General features: G+C 36.5%; 1 pseudogene; it reads right to left on the bottom strand.

The window, feature by feature from the left end:
* Positions 1–4,272: 4,272 nt before the first annotated feature.
* Positions 4,273–5,695, bottom strand: LOC113619768 (glycine cleavage system H protein, mitochondrial-like; annotated as a pseudogene).
* Positions 5,696–9,398: the final 3,703 nt, after the last annotated feature.

Genomic DNA, 9,398 nt, shown 5'->3' on the forward strand with positions numbered 1-9,398 from the left:
ATATTTTTATGTGCATGGAGACTTCATAGAAAAGAAGTGAAAACCCAAGGAAGCAGTTAGATTTGGGAGCTTATATACCATTATAAGAAAGAATAATGAATTGTGGAGAAGTAACTTGACAAAAGAAAGGGGATTTGGGTTTCTAGGGCCAATAAATTGTAGAAGAGTAAATAAGGAATATGAGAGGAAATATGAGGAAAATATATTGAAGATAAGGGTTATTTTGGTAAGATTTATTTGTGTAGACTCATCTCAGTATTGACTCCTTTTCTCTGGTGATAAGAGGGCTCACCTCTTCCTGGTACAGGGAGGATACCTTTCTTACAGGAAATGTACCTTAGGCAGATAGGGAGAGGGCAGAAAGCTCTTCCTGTGTCTGCTATATCTCAATTGCCTTCAGCTCAAATAATCAACATGCCAAAGTGGCACATTCTGATCTCCTTCAGTGGGGTTAAAAAATTTTCACATATTTAAGAGTTATTTTTATGTCTTATCTGTTTAAATTCTTTGTATTTTTTAAAATCATTTTCTTATGGAATTTTAGGCATTCAAAGTATGTCAAGTAATTAGAAATTAGGGCTTTATATAATGAATATCAAATATTTCTTTCAATATGTACTCCCTTTTTGGATATAATTCATGATTTCTTTTTGCCAAGTAGACAGTTAAATTGAATTATTAATCAAATTTATTGATTTTTACATTTAGAGCTCTGAGCTTTGTGTCCTGCCTAGAAAGACCTTCTTCCAAAATTATATAGAAAAAATTCTCTGATAATTCCATGTAGTACCTCTATACAAAGTTGATAATTTGAATATTTGATCTGATATACATATGTGTGTATATATATAGCTCTATCTATCTATATATTTTTTGTATAAGTGAAAGGTAGGAATCCAGGTAGGCAGCCCAGGTATCTCAAAACAAGGTATTGAATAATCTGCCTTTTTCCCACTGAAATGAAATGCTACATTTATCATATACTAGATTATATTTAGGTCCACTTCTGAACTTTCAGTTCTGTTTGAATGATCTGTCTACTCATGCTAAGTTCTATAATTTTATAAATTTTAGCATATGGTAGTGCAATTTCTCTTTCATTACTCTTTCAGACTTTTCCTAGGTTTCCTTGCTTGTTAATGTTTTCAGTATGAGTATCAGAATCAACATGTTAAAAATAAACTGTGAGTATTGTTAGGGGGGAATTTCATTAAATATAGATCAATATAGGTAAAATTGATATCCTCTTAATACATATTCAAGAACATGATTCTATATGGTATTTGTCTTTTTGGGATTGCTTAGTACCATTTGAAAGATTTCTCCCTATGAACTGTATTCATTTCTTATAAATTCATTTTCTACGTATTTTATCTTTTTGAATGCTACTTATTGTTCTTCCATTATGTCTACTAACTTGTTTTTATACATGAAAACTTATGATTTCTGTATATTATTTTTTACTTAATGAAATTAGTAATTCATGTTACTATTTGAAATGGCTTTTCACTTGATTCTTTTGGGGGTTCCTAAATAATAATAATTATTATTACTATTGTAAACAGTTAATTCATTCAAATAATGGTAAATCTTACCTTTGTTTTTCTTGTTCTTATACCTCATTTCTTTCTTTGGCTATTTCTTATAGAATAATACTAAATATTAATGGAGAAAAGAGACATCTTGTCTTGCTCTTGGACTTTAATGAGAAATTTTCCAGCTGTGTTTCCCTATTGTACACAGAAGAACCTATTTTTTAAAAAAAATTCTTATGAAGAATAGTTGTTAAATTTTGTAATGCCTTTTCAGCAACTATCTAGTTGTTGTATGATTTTTCTATTTATGAGCTGTTAATATGGTGAATTATATGCAGATTTCCTAGTATTAAACTATTCTTACATTCTTTGAATAAAACATATTATCATGGTTTATTTATTTATTTTTTAAGTTTTCGTGTAATTGATTTACAATATTGTGTTAGTTTCAGGTATATAGCCAAGTGATTCGATTACACACACACACACACACACATTTTTTTTTTCAGATTCTTTTCCATTATAGGTTATTACAAGATACTGAATATAGTTTCCTGTGCTATACAGTAGTTCTTTGCTGTTTATTTTATATATAGTAGTGTGTATCTGTTAATCCCGTACTCGTGTTTTTTATCTCTCCCTGCATGGTTTATTATTTTTAAAAATCCTGATGCATTCTGCTTGCTAATATTTTTTTGATATTTGCATCAATATTTGTAAATGAAATTGGTTTATAGTTTCCTTTTTTGTGGGTGCTATCTTTGTCAGGTTTGGTACCATTGTTATACTTGCTTCATAAAACTTATCTGGGTGACTTCCTTTTACAATTTATTTTCTGGAAGAGTTGAAATAGTACTGGAGCTATCTGTTTCTTGATAAATAAGTCATGGGGAGGTAATGTACAGCATAGTGACTATAGTTAATAATATTGTATTGTATTTAAAAATTGCTGAGAGAGTAGATCTTAAAAGTTCTCTTCACAAGAAAAAAATTGTAACTTTATGTGGTGATGGGTGTTAACTAGATTTCTTATGGTGATCATTTTGCAATATATACAAATATTGAATTATGTTTTACACTTGAAACTAATATAATGTTATAGGTCAATTATATGTCAATTGAAAAAAGGTTTGGTAGAATTTTTTTGTAAATTTTATTGAAGTATAGTTGATTCACAACGTTGTGTTAATTTCTTTTTTTACATCTTTATTGGAGTGTAATTGCTTTACAATGTTGTGTTAGCTTATGCTGTATAACAAAGTGAATCAGCTATATGTGTGCGTATATCCCCATATCCCCTCCCTCTTGCGCCTCCCTCCCACCCTCCCTATCCCACCCCTCTAGGGGGTCACAAAGCACCGAGGTGATCTCCCTGTGCTAGAATTTCTTGATAAAGGCATCAGGGCCAGTAACTGTTTTGAAGAGTAACTCTTACACTTTCTCTCTTCTTTTCTATTTAATTATGTTCAAAATATATTCTGCCTATTTCACTTTGATTTCTTTTTGGACTCCAGAGTAGTTCCTGAAAATTTTGTTATAATCTTGTCTTCTGTGTCTTTCTCCTTGTGTTTTCTGTTGCTTTATGAAAATGGCTGTGTATTATTTATTACAAAGATATTTGTAATTTTTAGATCTTCCCTGTGAAGTGTACCCTTTAAATAATATTTGCTCTAAATCCAACCTTGTCTGAAATTTCCCTCTATGTGCATTTACCCAATAAGCGTTTGCTCAGTTGTTTGCCCTGCCTCACATTCTCTTGGTCCACTTTTCACTGTTGTTTCACTTTTCAGCTGTAGTTGCAGCAACTGGCTGTCTGTATGTGTAATCTGAGCACTCACCTCGTCTGTAATACGAAGCTATGTATCTGTATATACCTGCTCAGCTGTTATTAAGGGCAAAAATTAATGACTAATGGGGGACAGGGGACAATGTGTAAATATTCTCCTTTTCCATCTCTTGGGTGGACAGTTTTGAAGTATATTCACATGGCTGCACAGAGCTCCCAGGGGGATCATACCTAGGTGCCCCAGGGATAATCAGCTTCCTGACACACTGTTTTCCTATTTCATCTTTCTAAGTCCTCCACTTCTGATCCTTGTGATTACTTCCCCAAATTTACCACCTGGATCAGGCTGCTGCTTCAGGGAAGCCTAGATTAGGACAGTGTCTTTTGAGTTTTGCAGTGAACTGAATCTTGCCTTGCTTTCCTCTTTTAACATACTCTTATGCTATATGTACAAAACACATAATATGTTTATTTATATGACATACATTTGTTCTTAATTCTCTTATGTTTAATTCCTTCTGTAAAAGTTAATAAGCAGAAATCTGAATTAAATAGAGTTGGGAGACTATCAGGGGGAGCTCTCATGGCCTGAACAGATAGCAGAGCCCAACAGGAAGAAGACAGACTCCTCTTCTTTCCTGGCAAGGACTCAGCCAGTGAAAAGCCATGGACTCTGTTAAGAATAATGCTCCCAACTTCCTTTTCCCCTCTATAAAAGTGTTTTTCTTCCCTTGTCCTGTGGGGAATTTGCTCATGGTTGCAGACCCTGAATTGCAATTCTCTGCTATCCTGAATAAATCCATTGTTGCTGGGGAAGTATCTGGCAGTCTGTTTCAAGTCAACACTTGTATATTCCCTTTTTCACAATAATGATTTGTATATTTCTATGTATAAATATTTTCAGAGATTTTTCTTTTTGGTTCCAAACTAGTTTATTTAAGGGTTCCATTTTCACTCCTCAATAGATTTTATGTATTTCTCATATGCTTCTTCACTCATTAGTTCATCTAGTTCTGAAGGATTCCTTAGTGTCATCTTGATCAGCCAACCATCTTCTTAACAAGATTTGTTGACAAGTCCTGGGTTTTCTGCTAGGGCTTCATTCATTTCAGTTACTTCTCCTGATAGAGAATAGAGTTCACCAGCAGCTTTCACACTTTCCAAAGCACCAACCTCCTCTCGTTTGTTCAATTTTGTCCCAACTTCAGGCAGACTACGGTGAACACCTCCCAAAGCTTCCTGTGCAAAATTGCTCATTCCCACTGTACCAACACCATTTTCTGTTGGTACCCACTCACGTCTGTCTGTGAATTTACACAGGGAGAGCAGAGCGTGGCAGTGCACAGTGTTTAGACATCAGCCACCCACAGCCCCCAGGGCCCTGGTGGGCAGGACAAGGCAGGCACCCACTCGGCAGAGTGCAGGCTGCAGACCCAGGTCCCCACGCTCTGCGCTGCCCCTTACCATATTTTTGTTTTAGCAGTTCCTTTTTTTAAAAAAATATTTATTTATTTATTTAAGGCTGCATTGGGTCTTCGTTGCTGCGTTCGGGCTTTCTCTAGTTGTGGCGAGCGGGGGCTACTCTTCGTTGCGGTGCGAGGGCCTCTCGTTGTGGTGGCTTCTCTTGTTGCGGAGCACGGCCTCTAGGCACATGGCCTTCAGTAGTTGTGGCTCATGGGCTCTACAGTGCAGGCTCAGTAGTTGTGGTGCACGGGCTTAGTTGCTCCGTGGCATGTGGGATCTTCCCGGACCAGGGCTCAAACCCATGTGCCCTGCATTGGCAGGCGAATTCTTAACCACTGCGCCACCCAGGGAAGTCCTAGCAGTTCCTTTTTTATTTTTATTAACTGTGGTTGTAAGAGGTCGTCAAGAGGATGTGACTGCTAGTTGACCCTAGAGCTGGACCAGGGCAATGGAAGATTCCTCACCCCCTCCCCTGTCCTTGCAGTGCACACCTTGCTCTCTGTTCCCACAGTGGGAGCTGTTTTCAAAGACGCAGGCTTGAGAGGGCAATGTGTTTAGATGATCTGGACTCTGCAGGTGAGTTAAACCTCATTTTAAGCCCTCTGTATAAACTTCTAAGTTTCTAGTAGGCAGGTGTAGAGTATCTACTTGTTACCGACCCGGGTTCTTGGACTCTTTAATCAATAGAAATTGATAACAGGCCAGAGAGGAATTCAGGCAAGGCTCTATTGGGACCCTTGGTGCAGCACGAGGGCAAAACAACTAACAGGTGCCCTTGCTCACTCTTTGAGTAGCGTGGGCGAGCTGGTTCATTAAATGGGGTGAGGGTGGGGCCGATGGGTGGGTCGGCCTGGAGGCGTGGCTTACGTGGTCTGCCCACCCCATTGGCAGTGCTGAGCGCAGGGATCATGCGCAGTACCCTGCTTTTGCTCCGGACGCCTCCGAAGTAGCAGTTGCCTTTCGGCGTTTTTGTATGTTATTGTTTATACCTTGCCCCGACTGCGTATGTGTTTGCTCCCTTATAATTTCTTAGAATTCTGTTGCTGGAGGAGATGTCTGTTCAGGTGCAAGCACTGCAGCACAGGGTCCCAGGTCCCAGCCTGTCTCATACTCGTCGTGCAGCTGCCCCAGACAAGCCTGGTGAGTTCCCTTGCTTAGTTAACCTGCCACCTACTAATCTGGCGTGGCCTGTTTCTTTGGTTTCTCCTTGCCTTTCTCTGTGTATGGGGGCCAGTTTGTGAGCAAACTACTGTTGATTCCTTTGTACAAGCAATGATGGAATTAGTCCAATGTTAACTTCGTTTTCATCTTTCTGTTTTGCCATGCGATATTTTTTGTTGACTATGTTATTTTTTTATTAATGTTACCTTTATGTCTTTAAATATATCTATGCCATGATTACTTGATTTATTATACCTGAAGAATATGTTTTGATACTTGGTGATAAGAGACGAAGAAACCCATGCATATTCACTGTCTCTCATTTTCCCTTCCCCTGTCAGCTTTATTTACCTATTTTTTGTCCATTTATAGTCTTTTATATAGCCTCCACGTTATTTTAATTTTATGATAAAATGGATTCATTATACATTCATTCTTGTGCCACAGGTTTTTTGTTCATTCTCTGGTAATTTCTGTAGAAAACTCTTGAGAACTACATTTTAATTTTTTATTTAAAAAATTATTTTTCTCTTGCCTTTATTTGGACCAGAGTTTGGTTATGTCTTATGTCACACTTTCTTTCTTCAAACTTTGTAGGCATTGCTTTGTAGTCTCCTTGTATTAAGAAATTTGAAATTCAGCAATTTTAGTAGATCATGTTTTCCTGTTGATTGTATGTATAATTACATTTGAAGTGCATTCATGTTCTAATTGTTAGTTGTTTTGTCTGGTTTTCTTAGCATTTCTTCACGTTTTGGAGTTTTGATTGAAAGTTTAATTTTGAATTGATGTTTCTTCACACTCCTTTTCTGTTCCCACTCTTCCCTGCCTAGGGTTTTAATGATTGTCTTTTAGGACTGCAGTCCATAAGCAGATCTCATTATTCATTTTGTGGCTCCTGCTTCTAAGCAGTATTGGTGAATTCACAGGTGTAATCACTGAGCCAGTGGAGCGCTTGGTTTAGTTTTTGGTTGAGAGACTTCGCCTGTGTTTTTGATGTCTCTAGGCTTTAAGTGACTGTGGTTTCTCACTATTGAGACTTGGCACTCAATACTGCACTATTTACATGCTAGCATTATTGACAATTTGTACCAGATAATTCTGTTTTGTGTGGGGCTTTTTGTGTCTATGTGTTGTAGAACGTTTTACAGAATCTCTAGCCTCTATGCACTAGATGTGAGTAGCATCTTTACATTCCCAGTTCTGACAACCAAAATACTTCCTGACATTGCCAAATGTTTCCTGGGAGACAAAAGCACCTCCAGTGGAGAACCACTGTGCTAGGCAAATGGTGGGAATATATTTCAGTCTTTTATCCCAAGAGGGAAATAGCGCCACCAAAGTCTTTTGCTTCAAGTAATAGCCTGGTTTCTGTCTGTTTCCCTGCGTGCTGTCACTCTCTTTTTCAGACTTAGAGGTCTACAGCTCATGGCTTCAGCCTGGCTGACCACTTTTCATTCAAGAGATGTTTATCTTGATTTTGAGATATTTATAACATTTTCTGTTCCAAACAATGAGGTTTGGAACCTTTGCGTCGGAGTCAGAACTAATGGAGTTATCTTTACTGGAAATCTTCACCCCTGTTATATTTATAGGGTGGTCAGTATACTTCTACTTCAATTCAGTCACCCCCAAAACAGTGGATAAAATAGGCGTGGCAAGGGAAAGCTAGTATCATATTGTTGAGTTATGATACTCCTCTGTCTACTGTCATCCATTTCTCCCACCATTCCCAACCTGCTTGATCTTTCCTATTAGTATACAAACAAACCCTTGTTCTGGTTTACCAAAATATCCCATGTAATCTGGCTGTGGCCTAGCCCTCTGACATCATCTGGTAATCACTATAGGTTAGTCACAGTAGGATTCTCTCTCTTTTTTTTTTTTTTGGCCAAGTTAAGCTCTTTCCTTTTTTTTTTTCTATTTAACTCATATATATACCCATCTTTTATTTTCCAGAGAAAATAGTACAACTTTGCCATAGATTGCTTTCAACAAGGATTAGTTTACACATAAAAAGATGGTGGGGGGCAGAGATTTAAAAAAAAAAAACCCCGAAGACTATTTCTAGAAAAGTTACAAACTCATTCCATTTTAGAACCCTGTGGTGATCTTTATATCTGTGCTCAGTTTGTTTCTCCTGGTCATTTAAATATCAGTTTAAATATCACCTTCAGCAGAGTTAACTATCCGTTCAAAAATATCTACTCAATTATTCTCTTACATTGCCCGATTTTAGTTCTCTCTGTATAAGCTTCCAGTCTCCAATATTCTTTTAAATTTGTTTATTTTCCATTTCCATCTACTGTAATGTAAGCTCCTTGAGGGCAAAGACCTTCTTATTGTTTAGCACTATATTGTTAGTGCCAAGAATAAACCTGACCCATACTTAGAAATTAATGATAAATATTTACTGAATATTGAGGGCAAAGACCTTCTACTTATTGTTTAGTACTATAATGTTAGTGTCTTGAGAGCAAAGACCTTCTACTTATTGTTTAGTACTATATTGTTAGTGTCAAGAATAAACTTGACCCATAGTTAGAAATTAATGATAAATATTTACTGAATAATAATAAATGCAAAAACACACTGTGCATGAATACTGTTGAATCTATTCCTTTAGTAAAATTATCCTAAAAGGAGTCTTGAAGTACCTTCTCATTCTCTGAAGTTTTTAGAATAATTGCTTAATAAATTTATTAAATGTGACATCAATCCCATTTTGTCATATCCTAGGCCCATTTTTCATGGGGAAATGTGCAAACAATCTCTGGTGTAGAATGCCTCACAAAGACAGTGTTATCTAAGAGACAAGCTTAAACACAAATTGAAGATGCTTTCAGTAGTTGGTGACTGGCTCTTTTAAACTTCCTTTGGAGGTCAGGTATTTAGTCTTTAGGCGACCGTATGTTGTAGCATATAATTGGACTTAAAAGTTTGTTGCGTTCTGTTTTGTTATTTATAAAAAATATTAATTATAAAGATATAAATTGTTCTAAGGAGGTAGTTTGAAAAATATGTGAAATGCTTATTAGGGAATAGATTAGTCACTGGTTTCTGTTCCAAATATTTTTGTGGTATTTTACAAAGAAATGTCTCGAGAAGGGAAAGGTATAAGGGCCTGTGAAAACTAGGTTGTTAAGCCAAGAAGTTAAACCTGTATTTCAATTGATTTATCTGGAAAATGATACTAATAATATTTAATGTCTTCTGACTTTAGATGATGACTATGATAATAAAATTAAATAAATGTATAAGTGCTTTGAACACAGTATGGTAAAAATGCAAGTTATTTCTAGTAGCTACAACAAAATGATCACAGTAATATTGAGTTAGCTTTAGGATATTAAGTAAAGGCTGTAATTCCATGGGTGGCATTTCCTTTTTGTCCCTTGTGAGATGATGTCATCATTTTAAAAAGCTAGAGGAGCCAAAGCCCTCCAGATTCT

The sequence above is a fragment of the Aethalodelphis obliquidens genome, unplaced genomic scaffold (assembly GCF_003676395.1).
Source record: "Aethalodelphis obliquidens isolate GAN/ISIS:26980383/991018 unplaced genomic scaffold, ASM367639v1 scaffold7, whole genome shotgun sequence".
In the NCBI taxonomy this organism is placed as follows: domain Eukaryota; kingdom Metazoa; phylum Chordata; class Mammalia; order Artiodactyla; family Delphinidae; genus Aethalodelphis; species Aethalodelphis obliquidens.